This window comes from Tasmannia lanceolata, unplaced genomic scaffold, assembly GCF_043159265.1.
Source record: "Tasmannia lanceolata isolate RefF3 unplaced genomic scaffold, GAP_Taslan_0.1 ptg000011l, whole genome shotgun sequence".
Lineage (NCBI taxonomy): Eukaryota > Viridiplantae > Streptophyta > Magnoliopsida > Canellales > Winteraceae > Tasmannia > Tasmannia lanceolata.
The window spans coordinates 3,610,069-3,631,163 of NW_027518688.1; positions in this window are offsets into that span (position 1 = coordinate 3,610,069).

Below are 21,095 nucleotides of genomic sequence, written 5' to 3' on the forward strand. Positions count from 1 at the left end.
AAACTTATGGTGAGCTTAAGCGCCCAATCACATGGGGGCCCACTTTGTTAGGATGATCCAAAGCATTCATTTGAAAGTCCCTTACATAGATGGGGTGTGTACCAAAAATCAGCTCCATAGGATCATCCTAACTCCTCCATTTGTGAAGGACAAAAATGGACAGACACAAATCTGCCCATTTTTTGTCCTCCACAAATGGAGGGGTTAGGATGATCCTATGGAGCTAATTTTTGGTACACCCCCTATCTATCATAAGGCCTTGCAAATGAATGGTTTGGATCACCACAGAAAAGTGGGCCCCCATGTGATTGGGGAGCTTAAGCTCATCAACAGTTTCCTCTCTCTCTCTCTATATATATATATATATGGGCTCGTGCCTGATTATGAATGAGGAAGGTCCAAAGAGCACCCCATCCGCCCAAGTGGAAGCACTTGGTCTCTTATGCCACATATCTATTAACTTCGAAGAATTTTTGGCAAAAAATCATGTGACATGGGAACACGCATCCCCGAGAACATGTCTACCTAAACATGCGTGACCTGGGGATGGGTAAAAGAAAATAAAACATCAAAGTCCTAAGAAAATTGATATCAGTGTCACCCAACATTGAATTAAATACTAGAATCCACCGTCTCTAAAAGAGGCAGAGAAAACTAGAGTTTATCCAATATCACATAACCCTGCTATCTATCTCCACATATCACATCTAGCATCCAAGCTTAAAGAGAAATGATACTAGTATCATCTGTCATTAAAAATAACACTAGAATCCACCGTCTCCTAGAGAGGCGTAAAAGACTAGTGTTGCTCTAATAACAGATAACCCTAGTATCTATCTCTAAACATACATATAATCCTAACACATCACATCTACGTAAGCAGTAAACATACGCATGCACAGCCAGAACTAAAGAGATAAACCTGCACAGTGAGCAAATGTCAGTAGATGATAGCAAAAATAATGATCAGTAACAGTAAAAGGCTATAGCTATACATATGAGAGCTACAACTAAGCATATGATTAAAGATAATAAAAGAATAAGCAGTAAAGAACTATATTTAAACATGTGAAGAAACAAAACAATAAGGAAGCATATAAACTACGGCTAAGCATGTGAGTAACCAAATAAAGAAATAATCTTCATCTGAAAGAAAACACACAAGGAACAATGATAACGACAAACACAAACTCTAAAACACTAATAATAAACCCTAAGAGTTTAAACGTTGATGCCCGAATCCTTGGATGGTCTGATATTCATCCAAAGTCGCCTACGTATCCCCACCTAACAAGAATCAAGGCAATGTAGTTTTTCGCTCCTATTCTAAACTATGATGCCTAAAACATATAGACCACTAAACTATACTTGACCTAAAAGATCAGACTGATTTTTAAAGCTTCTTGAATGATTATTTAGGTTAAAGTAAATTGTGGATTTTAAGACTCCCTATATGCCCTGACTAAGTGCAAGTTAGCCTTAAGCTAATGTTGGTGGGGCCTACAACCTATGTGTAACTAGGCTGTGCGTCATAAGGAAAATAATGGGTTATCTAATGCACCCGACTCTAGTCATCAGTCGGCGATGTAGATCGCCAACTGACCAGACGGAGGCGATCCTAGCTAGGACAAACTCCTAACTCTAAAACAAACATAAAATGCCAAGTCACTCTATCTATGATAAAATCCTAACTCTTAGAGGAAGATTTTTCAAAAACACATTTTATGAAAGATTTTTGTATTTCTAAAAAGAGTTAAATGGTTTATTTACAAAATTTAACTGGAGTTGGGATGTGGATCCCAAGTTGCCTACATACCACGTGGAAGAGAATCAAGTCAATGTAGTTCGGAAATAAACTTTCCTAGTACGCTCCTAAAATCTTTGACTTTTCAGATATTTCAAATGTTTAAATGGTTTTTGAGTTTCTAAAATGATTTCACCTTTTTTATTAAAGGCCAAAGGGAACAAACAAAACAGCACACTAGGGCCAAACCCTAGGGCTAAAGGAGAAACCCCAAACAAACAAACTCACTAAAAGTGAAATGATTCCAAAATGAGTAAACTAGTATCCCAAGAAAAATTAAAATGATTGTTAACCCAAGGGTTCCTCATGGGTTCATTCAATCACTTTGTTTCGATGATTAACAAATACAAATTGATTGGTCTTTTATGGACTAATATGTTGCTTTGGGTGTTGTGCTATAGACAGGTAAGTCACATGTCAAATCATACTAGCACACACCTTGTTGACCTATGCTTGAAGATGAACCAAACAAAGGACAAAGGAACTAGAGCATATTTGGACAAATCACACCTTGGAGGATCAACCAAGTAGAATGTAAGCCCAAGAGTTCCCCATGGGTTCATTCAATCACCTTGTTTTGATTATTAACAAACGCAAATTGATTAGTCGCTTATGGACTGATCATTTGCCTTGAGTGTTGTGCTTTAGACAGGTCCTACACAAGTCAAATCATACTAGCACACACCTTGATTGGCCTATCTTTGAAGATGAACCAACCAATGGATAAAGGAGCTAGAGCATACTAGGACAAACCACACCTTGGAAGATGTACCAAGGAGAAGCTCAACAATCATTTCAAAGCATTGAACAAACAAAGGAAGATCAAAGAAGGCCAAAGCTTGTGGATCAACAACTTGCAAAGGAGCTTGAATCAAATTGTGGCATCATCCTTGCAAGGTGTCAAGCAAAGAAGCTCAACCTTGAAGATCCCAAAGCAAGCCATGCACTCAAAGAGAAGATCAAGTAATGGCTACCTCAAGAGTTCATTCAAGAGAGTGGTAAAAAGGGTAGATTGTACACCTATCTCTCTTGTATTTTCTCTTATCAAGACACATCTTAAAACTCCTTAAAAATATATTTTTCAAAGAGACTAACACACCCTTTAAGGACTTAAATAGATAAGTGAACGGCCATAGTGGTGTACCAACATGTTGGAACCCATATGGCATTCAACACAACATTGAACAAAACAGAGTTCTGAAGAAACAACCTGGACCAGCAACTAAATCCTATCAAAACTTATTTAAAATATTTTCAAATATTTTTGAAAATATTTTTAACAGTTATCTCTCATTTTTCTCATATCTGTAGAGTATAAGAAAATTAAAATCCGACAAGAAACGAAGGAGATATGAATTTTTCAAGTTGGAAGCAGATTGCTGGAAATGCAGTCTCGGAACTTCAAGACATTTCTCGGAGCTCCGAGACATTTCTCGGAGCTCTGAGAAAACAATCAGGGACAAAAAAAATATAGCCGTTGTGGCCCAACGGCTAGTTGACTGTTTGACCCAGTATTGACTGTTTTGCCCCCCAAACGACCATATTGAGTTGGGACTTCATATAACCTATTCAATGGGTCTAAAATTTTTTATGAACATGGTCCAACCTTAACAAACCTTAGAAACTCACTTGCAACCATTTTTGGGTTAGTTTCTCTTGCCAATCATATGTGCCTTGATTTGTGAAAATCATTTGAGATTGGTTTAGGCTTTGAATTGTAATTATTTTTTGAGAGAACCTTGTGGGAGCTTCATTGTGCATTGTAGCTTACTTAGAGGCAAAGCTGTCTTCTTCTTCGGAAGCGCTTAAATCTATACGGTGTAGGAGAGACAAGAAAGGTGGAAGGGCATCCCATGTTAATTTCCTTGGGTGAAGGGCTTAGTTTTGCGCCGTGTAGGAGAGACATTGTGAAGGTAGCAAGGGCATCCTCGTTTAATTTCCTTGGGTTGTAAAAGCCTCGGAGTCGGGTGTCGTGGAGGTCTCAATAGTGGAAATCCTCAAGTGCGACCTTGAGAAGAGTTGAGTAGGTCGTTTGCCGAACCACTTTAAATCCTTGTGTCACTTGTGTTGGTATTTCCCTTTCTCTCTCACCCTCTCACTCTATTATTTGTGCTTGCATTTTTTACATATTTAGAATTGAGTGAGTAGTTAGCATTTTGGTTTTAATTGAAAAAGTATATCTTGCTAACTAGGCTATAAATCACCCAATTAAGTTTGCAAATTAAAAGAGTTTTTGAACTTATATAAATTTATAATATTATTTAAGTTCAACTATTTAAACTTAATTTAACAAGGGATAAGTCTTTGGTGAAATTTTAGGAAAAGTTTTTAAAAGGCAAAGGTTTTATAAACATCCTATTCACCCCCCTCTAGGTTGCCAAACCGAGTCACTCATCGGATCTCAATTGGTATCAAAGCTTGGGCTCTTGATTAAGACCCTAACCGGTTAAGAGTTAAACGATCTAATTTTTGGCAACTTTAAAAGATGGGATCTAGACGACCTATTTTGGATGGTTCGGATTATGGATCATGGTTGATCCATATGAAGACATATTTAAATGGTCTAGATAAAGATATGATGAAGATAATAGAAAATAGATTTGTATTAAATGTTAAATCTAGAAGATTGAGTGATTATGACAAAAAATTATCTTCATTAAACACTAAAGCCCTAACTGCAATTTGTTGTGTCTTACCTCCCACCATGTATGATAAAGTATCCTCTTATACAAATACAAAAGAGATTTTGAACAAAATTGAAAAGGTTAGTCAAAGTGAAATTCTATGCTTGACCGGAATACTTGATGAATCACATAAAAATACTTTAGAAAATGTTGATTTCACTTTTGAAGAACTACAAAGTGCATTTCAAGAATTGGACAAGAAACTTGAGGATCAACTAGCCAAAAATTCAAACTTGAAAAATCATATTGCTAGTATTAACAAGGAGTTTAGCTTGTTAGAAATAGATCATGCACATCAAAGTGAAAATATTGAAAATCTAGAATAAATGAACAAACTCCTTGAAGAAGAAGAAGATAAAATCAAGATTTCCTCATCTCTTGAAACAAATAACTTAAAAATGGAAGTTAATGACTTGAAAATCAAGAATGAGAATCTTTTGTTGGAAAATCATAATTTACAAGAGAATTATAATACTTGTCATCATGACTCCTCTTGTAGATCATATTATTCATCTAGTCCATCTACCTACTCATCTATGTCATGTGATTATTGTGATAGAATTGGACATTACAAATCTAAATGTATGTTTAGATTTGTAAAAAGTTCTAACTTTGTGTGGATTAAAAACGACTCATTATATCACACAAACCTAGTTGGGCCCAAGATGGTTTGGGTTCCAAAACTTCCTACTTGAGGCATTTTATATGCTTAGTAGATTTAGGGGTATGAGCTTTAATCTCAATATCATTTGATAAATTTGATTATATAGATACCATGTGCTTATTCTTGTTTTGATTCCATGTATCTAAGCATGCTTGTGCTTAAATGATAAATCTCTTTTTAGAATTCAAAGTCTATGTGCTTAAACTTATTTGCAATAAGACTTTGACATGTTATATTGTAATATCTATTGGAAAAGGTTCCTTAGATATCTCATGTCAATATCTCTTTTTAAAGATGTAATTTATAGTTACAATAGGCTTGTACTGTTTGATTCTTGTGTATCTATATGTACTACTCTAACTGCACACACTAAGACTTAGATCTTCTTGCACTTAGTGAACATTCACAAGAGAAAGCCACACTAGAGAATTCAATGTGAAAAACCATAAATTATACTTATAGGAAAATCAACCACACCTTTGTGCCCATGTGTTCAAATTAAAGTTTCAAGTACATCTTTAAAATTTGAACCCATTTTGGTAGTCGCTAGGAGTCAGGTTAAATGATCACATCATTCTAGCAAAACCAAAAGAAAAGAAACCCATAGGTTTAAAGACTTGAACTTAAATGAAAATTTTTTGCAATCAAATAGTACTTGAGCAAAAAATGAGAAAATGCCAAAGTATTATTCTTTGAACTCTATTTTGGATAAAATTGGCTTTTGCTAGATTATTTTGTATTTAAAGTGATTTATATATTATTTTTAGCAAAACTAAGAAATTAAATGCCATGTCTAGAAAAATGATCACCTCTTAGACATGTTTTATGCTTTAGGTCAGTAAATATAGTTACATATTGCTTAGCACCTAGTTGTCCTATCAAGCCCATTCTATTATATGCTTTATGATTGTCATCAAATGTAATAAGAATTATAGATGGGTTAAAAATTAATGCATTTTCAAAGAGCCTTAATTGGATATCTCATAACTAAGATGAACCTTAATATGTACAGGTATTTTATATGTATTTTGTTCAAGTAGTCATGATAGTTCATATTGATATACATGTGTCAAGGTAGTGTAACTAGATGATTATATCCTTAGTGTCCTTGGATCCTTCCCTAGATTCTTAAAGAATATATTATGTAGGAAAAATTAAAAAAGGTCTAGATTCAATGTATTTAAGTAAAATTGAAAATATCATGTGAATCTAGTATCTTGTTTGGGCATATTTCACCTTGGTGGTTGATACCCTATACCTTGTGCTAGGAACATGTATCTCTCACACATTTTAGTTTTCCTACGGGCTTATGCACTTTGTGCATAATGCCTTGTCATTTCACTTGTGGTTGTGAATATAGGTAGGTGTTTGGACCTTGCACATCATTTGTCATGATTATCTTGTCCAAACATTGTAGACTATCAATTGAGGCTTTGATATGGATCATATCTTTTTCATGAGGTATACTCTCACCTTCATAAATCATGGATGTCTCTCTATGACATGGTATTTCGTTGACCACTCTTACTATGTCTTAGTCCTATAGAATTAAACTCAAATTGATATATATATATATAAATATATATATATATATATATTCTATAGTTATCACCCATTGTTTGATAATATCTACACGTATGAGATGTTAAACCCTAATCTTAAAAAATCACTCAATTGGTAACCTTAGCCTTCTTAGTTTCTTAGAGGGAGAAGGTGCATTCACCTTAATTAAAATACATAACAATTTGGCCTTGTGTCAACATCTCAAACATGAATAAATGTATGTGTGTGATCTCCCTATCTAGTTTATATGATATACACTTAGGGGAAGTAAAATTTAAAATTGTAAACATTAATATCACACTTAGGAGGAGCATGAGCCAAAGATTGAAAATCTTTTGTGCTATGCTTGTTTATCATGTAGACCTAGACTATGGCTATGATTTTGTTCATAATAAATCAACACTTAGAGAGTGTAGTGTCATTGTAGCCCAATGGTTGATCTAAAATTGTTCATTTGAAGATCCTTTGGAGTCTATGTGAGGACAACCCTTTGGATTTATGTATTGCATGATTCTTTTTCAAAGGGGGAGCTTTATAGTTAATCTTGTCATTTATGTCTTATCATATGATTCTAAATGTGTATAGCATTCCTCATATGATAAGTACAATCATTTGGAGCATAGTTGCTCCATATGTGTTGTTTTGGGCTTGTCTTGTGTTCTTATTTTGGTATAATTTCCTTTCTATATAGACAAAAAGCCCATAACCTAGGTCTTGTGAGCTTTACATTGTGTCAAGCCTTCAAGAGGCTAAATAGTGTACTTCTATCTCCTTCATTGTAAACTTGGCAACAAAGTGCGCCGTATTTAAGACCCTCGGAGCTTGGACGCTCGGAATGTACTTGGCGAAAGGAATGCCATATTTAAGTTCTTTGAAAGATAGTGGATTCCTCAAGGAGACAAAACTTGAGAAGAGTGGAGTAGATCTTGGGGTTAAGACTAAACCACTATAAATCTTCGTGTCTCTTGTGTGGTATTTATCTCTCTCTCACCATCACTCTTATTTGTGCTAGCACTTATACACTTAAAATTGAGTGAGTAGTTAGCATTGGTAATTAACTTGCTTATCTAGTACCTTGCTAATTAGCCCATTTAATCTTGTTAATTAAATTTGCATAAACCATCCACCAAGTGTTTGATAAAAGGCCAAAAAGAAACCATTCATCTTGTTCCTTTATGTTGTTGTGGAATTTGCATTATATTTGTAATCCTTAATCATCCACCAAGTATTTTGATAGAAAGATTAAAAAGGGAATAATCAACTAGGATTTTCAAAAGCCATCTAACAAGTGTTTGACAAAAGGTTTAAGAGAGGATATTCATTTAAGATTTTGAAACTAATCTTTCAATAGTTTTTAAAGAGGATAAATTTTTTAAAGACACCCAATTCACCCCCCTCTTGGGTTGCCTAGTGGGATTTCAATGATCTAAGACCCCAAACAGGTAAAGGACTGATAAGAGTAACCTAGTCTCTAAGGAAAAGAAAACAATGTCTAAAGGATAAACTCCTAACTAAAAAAATAGACTACTAGTGATGGCGTCTGGATCCGGGTCGGTGATCGCGCGGTCAGTAGAGGGCCTCCGCGGGGTCTGCAATCACAAACAAAGGGGGTCAGGGGGTCCGGGGTGGGTCCCGGACGACCACTTCGACACCCAATTCAGATCCTTCGACCAATCAATATAAAGGACAGCGAGAAGGGGAAGGGGTTTTGATCAGGGTTACCAGGGCCAACGCGCAGGCTCCTTTCTTGGTGTGTGAATGAGTGGGTCGGAGGGGACTAGCAGGGAGAGCAGGTTTGCGTTCCTAGTCTCCTCTGTTGTTGCCTCGCCTCTTTTTCCTGTTGCTTTTTGTGAAGCTGAGAATGGGGGAAATCCTTTCTAAAAAAAGGTGGATCTCTTCTCTTCTTCCTTTCCCTCCTTTTTAAAGGGAGGCGTGCCGCCCCTTTCATCATTATGGAGAGAAAGCCTTCCTTTGCAGGATTGGGCCGCCCCTGCCTTGCTAGCGCGCGTGGCTTCGCCGGCCATTTCCTTCCATAATTTGTGATGATGAGGCCTGGACGGCGACACGTGTCATGTTTGCATGGTCTTTATCATTTTCCAACGTCTTTCTTCATGATGGCTAGGCTCTCCTCGTGCATGGACGACATGTGGCGATATCTGAGAACGATGCTGTATTTGTGTCCCATTAACTAGTTTATAAGACAAACTCCTAAATAAACACTAAAGAAGGGGGGTGCAAATAAGTCAAAACATGACTGACACTCTATGAGGGAGTGCAAATAAATCAAAACATGACTAACAATGAAGAGGACAACTAAAACAAATGAAACAAAGCCTGTCTCTTATGGGAGCTCCAAGTAACCTTATCATTACCCTTGCAATGAATAAAGGACCAAGGCAACTAACAGACCAAATTGGTCTCCAACTAGTAGGAGGTACTACTACATGTGAGACTCAAATAGTGTCCTAGTGTAACTTTTTAATGAGACCACAATGGTCTCTTAAATGGGGGCTCTAGATGACTCTTTCATTGCCCTTCAAATGATAGAAAACTAAAGTCTAAGAGTGTCTAAAAGACTGGAAAAGTCTCCTAAATGGGAGGGAGAATTACTACTAGGACTTGGTGAGTCCCCTAAAATGATGGGCTTAGGCTAACGCCTTCATCGCCCTTGTAATGAAGGAAGGATTAAAGGAAAAATGATGATGTGTGCAAAAGATGTAATCAACGGGCAATGATTCAACCGAGAGGCAAAAGATACAAGCGATGGATCACAAAGACGGAATGAGACATAACATATCTCCAAGAATGAAACTCGTAAGATTTGAAAGGTTTAAACATGTTTTAGAAGTGATCCTATGAGTTTTAGATGATAAGTTGTCATTTAGTTCAAGAACAGGAAGAATGGAGCAAGCTTGTTCATGGTGTGTCTCTAGTAAGGTCCTGTGGGACCCGATCCCGCGAGAGGGGTGGGGCGCGAGCCGCCACGCTCTCTCTTGGTCTTTCGTACCCACGCGAATGGCGTGTGCTTTTTATTATTGATTTTAATTACCCAACCAAGCAGGCAGCACCCAAGCCATAGGGTGCAAACAAACGTGCAACCCAGTACCCATAAAAGCAGGGGTAAGCCGCCGAGCCTAGCAAGGTGTGATTTAATTCATCTTTTCCGTGAACTTGGGATCACTAAGGCAATCCGAATTCCACGCAAAAGAGAGTGACAGAGTCGCCACCTAGATGAGGGGATCTAGGACCCATAATTGACCAGAAATCTAGACTCGTTACCTGGTTATGAGAATGGAAGGTATGGGGAGTTACCACCACATGCACCATTCCTGCCCGATAATCGGTCTTCAATTCCAAAAGTTAACTCTTTCGAATTTCTTTTAAATGGCTCATTTAACTCTATATTAATGTGCGGACTATGTGACATGCATCCTAAGATATAATTTCAATGTAATTCCTAAATGTGTATCTTGATTTTCTTAATTTGTTTGAATTCAATCTAAGTGAAAGTTCTCCTAAACTTCTAATTTCATGGAAAGTCCTAAGTGATTTAATTACTTTTAATTTAAGGATTAAAGTACAAAACCCCACTTATGTGTGGAGCCGACTCGTGATTGGTATGCCATCAAGCATCCAAGCTGCCTACGTACCCAAGCCTCACTGGGATCAGAGTCGACGTAGTTCGGTGCACCTGAACTAAGCTACTTATGCCTAACTCATCTAGGACACCGATCTAGACTGGAGTGACTGTTTCAACAGTTTTAAGAGAAATTATTTAATTCAAGTTGAAGATTTTATTATCCTAGGACTTCATCTAAGATGCTATATGGTCCTATCTAAGTGCAAGACATCCCTTTGACTAATGCAGGTGAACCTACATCCTAGGTAACTAGGCTTGTCCTATGAGAAAAGTGAGGTGACTAGTGTAACTAGATCTATGGCATGGTTGCTATCCATAGCAAACGCCCGTGATGAGGCTAACTCTAGGACTCCCTAAAACCTAGGACACGACATGATGCAAATGTTCCTAAATAGGGCTCTAATGGTTCTTACGATGGAAACCGCAATCCAACAGTTCCGAAAGACATGATGTAAATTGATTCAATTTGCTGAAGTTAATGATTTTCAGATTTCAAGGATTTTCGGTTCCTAAACATCTAAGGAATACCAAAGGCTCTATGGTTCGCAAGTTTCGACCCCGAATCACAACCATGGAAGGGAATCGTGCTCTCAACCCTTGTATAATTTAGCACGTAAATTATAGTATCTTATTGCCTGGCATATTTCTCAGGATTTCCGTGGACAGTGAACCTCGGAGCCAATATCATACTATAATTTACGCACTCCAATTATGCAGGATTAATCGCAATTAGTATACGATTACGGTTGCGATCTTGACAGTTAAATTATCACAGAATAGCCAATTTACAAAGGCAATCTATGAACCCTAAGGTTTCTGTTTCAAAAAAGTTAGGGATTGCATTTATGATGAAAACTTAAGATTTTTTTGAGATTTTTACTGACTTTTGTATTGATTTGCTATTAAATTGTAATTTAATATCATTAAGACCAGATTGCTAGGAATACACAGTAATCCTAAGCAAGCGAACTCCAAATCAGTTGAAACTTTTCCAGTAATAAGATACAGATGATTGTGACTTACAGGAAACATTTCATGAATTATCATTAAGATTTGATGTCAATTCTCGATTTTTCAAAATCCAAATCAGATTATAGATTAACACAGCAACCTCTAGAATATCAATTTCAAATCAACTTAAACTCTTACAGTATAAAGATAATCATGAGATTAGACTACTGTATGACTTTCATAGATTTTTATGACGATTTGATGCCCATTTAAATTCAGACAAAAATTAGATGAAACCAAAGAATTACTTAAAAAGCAAACCTAATGGTATCCTAAAATCAAATGAAAAATCTCAGTAGATATATAATATATTATAGAATTTATTACCAAAATTTCAAAACTTAAAACTTAAATCTCCTCCAAAAAATTGGTTTTTAAATATAGGAGATCAATTTGTTTCCTAGGCAATAAAATCCGTTTAATAAAATAAATTGTAAAACCTTATTAAATCTTTGCAAACTTAATTGAAAATATTTCTCTAACATTCCAGTAACCAAAGTTACAGGATTGTAAAGAAAAAATTTTAAAATATATTAATTTAAAAAGAAAAGTAATTATGGCACGTAAAATGGGGAAGCGATTAGAAAACAGTAAAAACCATATTTGTTTTAAAAAATTGGGTGACTGGTATAACTAGATGTATGGCACGATTGCTAACCATAGTAAACGGCCGTGATGAGGCTGTACTCCTGACTCTAGGACTCCCAAAAACTTAGGACACAACGTAACGTAAGTGTTCCTAAGGGGCCATACGATAGGAGACCGTAATCCAACTGCTCGTAAGACGCGGATCAAGTTAATTCGATTTGTTGAACTTAATGATTTTCGATTTTTGAGGATTTTCGATTCCTAAACATCTAAGGAATACCAAAGGCTCTATGGTTCACAAGTTTCGGCCTCGAATCGCAACCGTGGAAGGGAATCGTGCTCTCAACCCTTGTATAATTTAGCACATAAGTTATAGTATCTTATTGCCTGGCATATTTCTCAGGATTTTCGTGGACAGTGGACCTCGGAGCCAATAACATACTATAATTTACGCACTCCAATTATGCTGGATCGATCGCAATTAGTATACGATTATGGTTACGATCTCGGCATCTAAATTATCCTAGCATTTTATTTTACAAAGGAAATCTATTACTCCTAAGATTTCTGTTTCAGATGGGATACCGATTGAATACATGATGAAAATTTAGAGTTCTCTAAAAAATTTCAAGGAGCTTTGAATTGATTTGGATTTTTAAATGAATTTATCACAATTGGATCAGATTAATGATTTTACAAAGAAGCCTATAGCTAATTAAGCTATCTATTCCATAAACTTTAGGATATGATGTGTTCTTTCAAAATATATTCTTCTTGAATTTGTCATGATTTTAGAGATTACAATTCAATTTTTAATTGATTTTTCACTTTCGGGTAAGATTGATGACATTACACTAACAAATATAGCAAATTAATTCCAAATCCAACCAGACTTTTACTAGAACATTTGCGGACAAATCAAAAATTATGTGAAAACTTTCAGACATTATTTCGATAATTTTCTATTTTTAAAAAATATATTTTTGTTCTGGTCAGAGCAATTAAAATCAATAAAAAGTATTAAAATATGTCCTAACTTCACAATATGATTCGAACTGGTCAATTCATCTTGCTACCAAATTTAAGCTTTTAAGGAGTTTGTTTAATGATATGTCCTTCATAAAATCAGTGATTTTACCAAAACAATTCCAGTAAAAATAAGAAATAAACTCCAAATCTTTTGAAACTTTTTGTATGATATTCAAACATTAAAAATCTTCTGATGACCAAATTCCAATCAGTTTCGAATTGTTTTGTTATATGAAAGATTGTTAGAACCATCAAAATCCTATTTCTGGGTATTTTTTAAACGAAATTTTGAGCCATCAAAACAAATGAAATCTACCAGAATTTTTAGATTTTTGGTATTCTTTTAACCTCATTAAGCCTTAGAAAACATAGCTTCGCGAAAAACCCTTGGTTTTAAAACACTCACTTTGTAAAATGATTCAAAAGCCACTAGATATCCCAATCGGTTAAACATCTAATTTTCTCATATAACGATTCCTTCTTTTTTTACCAAAATCGATAATCAAATAAACTGACCCACCAAAATCATATTGGATCATGCATGGTAGCTTTTACGAAAATCATGAATAAAACAAAGAAGAAACGGTCCTAAGCATGCTTTTCAACCTTTGATATTATAAAAATGGAGGAACCTACCGTTGATCGCGCTCCTTGTCTCTAGGGTGCATAAAATCCGAGGTATACGCTTTGTCGCACCCTTTTATACGCTCTAGAAAACCCCTTTGATGAAGTTGCGAACCGAAGCTATGTGTGAAGACCCGCGGAAAGACGGCTTCTTTGTAACAGAGAGAGAAGGTTCCTCAGCTGAGTAGAGATGGGGAGTTTTGAGAGAGGGTTGAGATCTCCAAACCGTGAGAGAGAGAGAGAGAGAGAGAGAGAGAGAGAGAGAGAGAGAGCCAGAACTGTGAGATCTGGGAGATTAGACTATGGGTTTACTATTGGTCATGGTAATGAAAGAGAAGGATGTGGGATTTAATGCATGGGATGATAGGCATGGTGGCCATAGCATGTTCAAAAGAAGAGTGGTTCGGATATTGTGATGAGTGGGTTTGCAATAGAGATGGGATCCCTCGCAAATGATGTGTGTGAAAACTTAATACCCAAATCCATCTTTTTCAAAAGGGATCACCTAGGACATAGGATATGAGAGGAGATATTAAAGGAGATAGTCAAGTAATCCAAAGGAAGGGGAGAGAAGAGTGTCTGTAATGGATTGTAAGCTTCGGCTATAACATGCAAAGCACTAGTGAAATTCAGCCTTGGTCGATCTCGGTCAACAAGGTTGAAGAAAACAAAAAAAATCCCCCTTTTCGAGCTTACTCCTCTCCTTTTTATAAAACCCCCTCTTACTTGCTAAACCTGAAGCCCCAAATATAGCTAGAATCTTATCTTGGTTAAGAAAATATCGGAATTAACTATATCCATAATCTCCTACCCAAGAAGGTTTTTAAATAGCCATCTTCTGCTTGATTTTTGGATCATAGGCGACTGAGAGAATTATCATGATTGCCCAAAATCTTTGAATTGCTAATCTTGAAAGATTATCTCTTAGATTTCATGAACATATCTTGCTCACACACAAACTCTATTAAAAGAAAAGAAAAAATAGCTGAACCTCTTAAGTAAGGAAAGTAGATATTCATTTTTTTTTTCGAGGATTCTAACTGAGGAGAAAATTGTCACATGTATTCTCTCCACAAAATAATGGCACGTATCCACTTCCTTTTAAATAGCTACACTCATACCTTCACAAAAAAAAAATCATTCCTTTTTTAAATCAAAATACACAAAAGAGATTTTTATAGAATTCATGATGTGTGCCCTTGTAAAACTTCCTTTCTTAGAGTTCGAATAAGATAATTCGCCAAAGAAGCCTACTGTTAGTCTTGAATTTGGATTCATTCCAAGTGGGACCCACATGAGACAAAACGTGGCTAGAATGCCAACATGTTGAAAGTCATGTTCACCTCGACTCCATAATTCAAGAAAATGATTAGGTGGGTCCCACTGCATCTCTCCTTCAATGGCAAAACTACCCCCTCTCCCTATGTTAATGTCATCACTTCTTTCTTCTAATTCAATTCCATAGGATAATCTTGACCGTTCCATTAAAGGGCCATAATGTAAATTAGCTGCAGCCCGCAAACCACAGCCATAGAATACTCCAAACAATTCATTTTATGGGCATTCCATAAGAAAATCTTGATCGTTCAATTAAAGAGCCATAATATAAATTGGCCGCATCCCGCAACCCACAGCCAAAGAATGATCCGAACAATTCATTTGATGGCTGCGACGTGAATTGATTGTACCTTCAAAAATCATTTTCATTAGATGATCTTAGCTGTCCATTAAAATGAGCTACGACACAAATGAGTTGCGCCCTCCTAAATCACTTGCATGGGATGATCCAAACTGTTCATTGGATGGGCCACGGTTCGAATTAGCAGCGCACTGCAAATTGTATTCATAGGATGATCTGAACCACTCAATTAGTGAGACACGACATCGGTGGCCGTGCCCTGCAAATCTTTTCCATCAGATGATCCCACCCGTACAAATGATGGGCCTAAATGTGAATATGTTCTACCTCATAAATCATGTTCGTAGAATGATCTAATCGTCCAGATAGTGGGCAGAAATGTCCTTTGGCCGTGCCCCAAATCATTATAGTAGATGACCCTAAATCATTCCATTGATGGGCCGTCACCTTACATTTTTTCACAATAACGGGCCCGTGCTGGATTGGCCGAAATACACTATGCCCACCATGAAAATCAGTTTTTTTATTGGACCCAAATAAGTTCAAAAACTCTTATTTCTCATTAAAAACAATGTGGGGAACACTTGCTCGATCCAAATCAAACCAAAATGCTCAATGCGGGCCCACCAAATGGGTCCAAATTCTCTCTTCTTTAGGTTCTTGTGAATAACCCTTCTCAACACTCAGCGGAAAAATACATATCAGGAAGGAAACGACCGAAAAGATTGTAAGAGACGGACACGAAAATGAAAAACACTAGAAAACCGATAGAAAAACACTAATCACTTCATTGATTAAAGCAGACTAAAATGGGGTTGTCTACAGATGCCCCCTCTTTAGTAGAGATGAGGTAGCCATTGAATACCAAAGCAAAAGTGACAACACCATTTTGCGCAGCATTTTGCCAACAAAGGACTCTCTAGACAATATGCAACCTAAATTCTAAATGGTTTCTATTGCAAAACCTTAGATGAAGTCCTAGAATTAGAATGCTATCAACTCTAAACACCATGAGGTGGTAGTTTAGAATAATGGAGAACTGAATTCAATTCAAGAACGAAAATCACGTAACTTAGAATGAAAGGTAATTATGGTGTGGCGCCGTTTTCAAACGGGCAATCAGGAAATGAGAGATCATTTTCGAATTAATTCAAAAAGAATGAGACCTCATACTTGTACGGGTTCAAAGGGATAAGAGGCCGTATTTGTACGGACTTGAAAAGAAAAAGATACCATAATTGTATGGGTCCAAAGAGAACAGGACACTGTAGTTGTACAGACCCAGAGGAAACGAGACACCGTATTTGTACGGTTTCCCAAAGAAAATGAGCAACCATATTTTTATGGATCCCGAAGAGGAATAAGAGACATTTTTTTAATGGACTAAGAAAGGATGAGACACCATATTTGTACGATTTCCCAAAGAAAATGAGCAACCATATTTGTATGGATTCCAAAGAAGAATAAGAGACAATTTTTGAATGGAATCAGAAAGAATGAGATATCGTATTTGTACGATTCCTAAGGAACATGAGATACCATATTTGTATGGATCCCAAAGAGGAATAAAAGACCATTTTTGAATGGACTCAGAAAGGATGAGATACCGTATTTGTACGATTCCCAAGGAACATGAGATACCATATTTGTATGGATCCCAAAGAGGAATAAGAGACCATATTTGAATGGACTCAGAAATGATGAGATACCGTATTTGTACGATTTCCAAGGAAAATGAGATACCACATTTGTATGGATCCCAAAGAGAATAGACCATTTTCAAATGGACTCAAAGAGATATGATAATTTGAGTTTTGACAGAGATTATCAGAAAAAGGAAATCAAAATCTCCATTTAATAACTTTGGAAGCAAAGGATTTAATAACACCATGTAGTAAAGGACTTTCAAGGCTTGAATATGAGATACCACTTCATTAGCAACCTACTCCAGCTTGAGGCATTCTAACTTTCTTCTATTCATTGACCAGAGATCATTCTTCAAAGATTTTTCGCCATTCATGACAGTCTTGTCTTTTCCAAGTTTCTCAGAACCTGTTAATGAACCTATTTTCAGAGTGGTTGCACCCTACAACAATTCTTAAAATAGAATTCGTAAAAAAAAAATTCTAAACAATTAAAAACCACAGGTACTTGCAATAAAATGACGAAGTAAGAAATATTACACAAGTAATCCTGTGATGCTTCTGACTTATCAAAATTTTATTTTGGGTTAGGCTGCCCTCTTTTAAAGAATGTTTCTCCATTGATAAACATCTTCACTTATTTTTAAGACAGTAATACTTCATATGTCTTTCTATCAACTTTTCGATTGCTAGAAATTAATGCCCCTAGTTTGAGGAATCGTAGTTATTTTTGCCTGATCAACTGTGATTTCAGATATCAATGTAATTCTTCTGGCATGAACCCAATCTTACCACAACCAAGTCTCCATTTTTGGATTTTCAACTTCGCGGACCGCTCGGCCTTAACTTTTGCCTGAATCGCCTTTTCAGGTTTTTCGACTCAGCAGGCTGCCACCTTAACTTTTGCCTAAGCCGCCCTTTCAGGTTTTCAACTTAGCAGGGGAATGATCCTAAATTTTGCCTAGATCACCTTTTCAGGTTTTCAATCTAGTGGATCTTCAAGCTCTAGTTCTTTTTTTCTTTTCTTTTTTCTTTTTTTTTCTTTACTTGAACACCAAAAGGACTTTATAGGTGAAGTTGGGCTTTTTAAAGAATGGCTTTAGGTTTTACAAAAATTTCGACCGAACCTGTGAACAGGTTGCCTACGTATCCCAGTGTAGGAATCATGTCATGCGTAGTTCAGGGCGAATGCCCCTAGTTTGAAGGTAAATTATTCTTCTTTTTGTTCTTTCTCTTTTTTTTCTTTCTTTTCAACTTCTTTTTGGAATGATTGAATTTCTTCTTTTGAAACAACCGAACTCGGTTTGACCGAGCTGCCTACGTACCCCAGTGTAGGAATGAGGTCATGCGTAGTTCAGGGCGGATGCCTCTAATATATTGGGTTTTTGAAGGAAAATGTTACTTAGGCTCAAAAGGGTTCGCAAAAGGTTATATATATTTTCATTTTAGGCTATGAATTTGGAATTTATTCGGCCAAAAGACGGCCTTCTAGTGTTCAAGCATAGAACCTCTTGAGTTGATCAAGATTTGTTAGTTCCGGCAATATTTCTCCATTTAAATTACGGAGCTTGACGGCTTTTCCGGGTAAGATTTGGTCCACAATGTACGGTCTTGACCAGTTTGGTTTGAACTTGCCCCTTGGGTCAAACACTGGTGCTCGATTCTTTTTCAGGACAAGATTACCTTCTTCTAAATTTCTAATCTTAACCTTTTTATTAAAAGCCCGGGCTATTCTGCGCTGGTAACCCTGCACATGATAAAGCGCCTTTAACCTCTTCTCATCTAGCATGTTCAACTCTTTATAACTGGCATCTGCCCATTCATTTTCTGGCAACTTAGTCTCAGTCAATACTCGGAGCGAAGGTACACAGATCTCAACAGGTAGCATTGCTTCCATCCCATAAACAAGAGAGTAAGGGGTTGCCCCAGTTGAAGTTCTAATTGATGTTCTGTAAGCCCACAAGGCGTACGGTAACTTATTCGACCAATCCTTATAAATTTTTGACATTTTGCTAATGATAACCTTGACATTTTTGGTTGCAGCTTCTACCGCTCCATTTGTCTGTGGTCGATAAGGTGAGGATTTATGATGCTTAATCTTGAACTCTTGGCAAAGAGTGATTACTTTCTTCTTGAAATGAGATCCATTATTTGAGATAAGTTCATGGGGAATCCCATATCTGCATATGATATTGGTGCGTATGAATTTAGCAACTGATGCGGATGTAAGCTTTGCGTAAGAAGCGGCCTCAACCCACTTGGTGAAGTAGTCGGTCGCAACAAGGATGTACTCGTGACCATTAGCTGGCTTAGGAGAAATCTTGCCAATAATGTCAATACCCCACACTGAGAACGGCCAAGGAGAGGTAAGAGAATGCAATTCGGTAGGTGGTACATGGATAAGATTCGCATGTATCTGACATTTATAGCATTTCTTCACAAATGTGTGACAATCTGCTTCCAATGTTGGCCAATAGTACCCCAGACGTAGGATCTTCCTTGCCAACATTTTTCCATTCATATGAGGTCCACACACCCCTTCATGAATATCTGCGAGAATTTCTTCTGCTTGATCTTCAGTGACACATAAGAGTTGAATTCCATCGAAAGACCGTCGATATAACTCTCCTCCACAAATGAAAAAATTAGCTGCCAATCTCTGCTAAGTTCTCCTTTCTTTATTTGAGGCCTCATCGGGATACCCCTGGTCTGAGATGTAGTTTTTTATGTCCGTATACCATGGCTTACTATCGGGACATCTTGTAGCTATTTCTATAGCATCAATATATGCAGGAGCCTATTGCTCCTGAACCGTAATGGGTCTCATCTTCATATTGTGAGGTATGTCGATCATAGAAGCTAGTGTTGCTAAGGCATCGGTGAATCTATTCTTCAACCTTGGTAAATAACTGAAAGTGATGCACCGGAATTGTTGAACAAGAACGTCCAAATATTCATGATACAGCTGTAGCTTTTCTTCTCTGGTTCTCCACTCTCCCTGAGTTTGGCAAATGATTAACTTCGAATCTCTCTATACGTCAAGATCCTCTATGCCTAAGGCCAATGCGGCCTCAAGTCCAACAATGCATGCTTCATACTCTGCCATGTTGTTGGTGCAATTAAATTGTAACTTAACGGCAAGGGGGATATGCTCATTTCGGGGTGACACAAGCAATGCCCCTACTCCCTGCCCTGCTTGGTTTGCTGCTCCATCAAAATAGAGGGTCCAACCAATTTTCGGATATTCATCTTCCACCATCATGATCTCTTCATCTGGGAACAGAGGCTTGAAAGGCTGACTTTCTTCTCGGGGTGCTTCTGCCAATTGTTCAGCAATGGCTTGACCCTTTACTAATTTTTGGGTTACATGGGTGATGTTAAACTCAGACAACAATAATAGCCATCTGGCGGTCCTGCCTGTCAGGGCTGGTTTTTCAAAGAGATACTTCAGAGGATCCATCCTTGACAGAAGCAGAACCTTATGTGATAAAAGATAATGCCTGAGTCGCTGAGTAGCCCAAACCAAGGCTAAGCAGGTTTTTTCTAAGACAGTGTACTTCTGTTCATACTCCAACATCTTCTTACCAAGATAATATACAGCCTTTTCATGCTTGGTTTCTGGATCTTGCTGTGCTAACATACAACCCATGGTGGTTTCTGTGACTGACAAGTAAAGCAGCAATGGGTGCCCCTGTATTACTGGTGCTAATATCGGTGGTTCAGACAAGCGTTGCTTTATCTTCTCAAAGGCCTGTTGACATTCCTCCGTCCATTTTTTGGAAGCATTTTTCTTTTAAGAGCTTAAAGATAGGTTCGCAAGTTGATGTAAGATGAGCAATGAATCGTCTTAGAAACTGTATCCTTCCCAGGAATCCTCGAATTTCCTTCTCGGTTTTAGGTGGTGGCATCTCCTGGATAGCCTTAATCTTCTGAGGATCTACCTATATGCCCCTTTGGCTCACCATGAATCCTAGCAACTTACCAGAGGTAACCCCGAACACACACTTGCTAGGATTCAGGCGAAGCTGGTATTTGAGTATTCTTTCAAAGAACTTCTTAAGATTCGGGATATGATCTCTCCTTTTCTTGGCTTTTACAACCATATCATCGACATAAACTTCGACTTCTCTATGTATCATGTCATGGAGTAAGGCTGTAGCTACTCTTTGGTATGTCACACCGGCATTCATAAGACCAAATGGTATT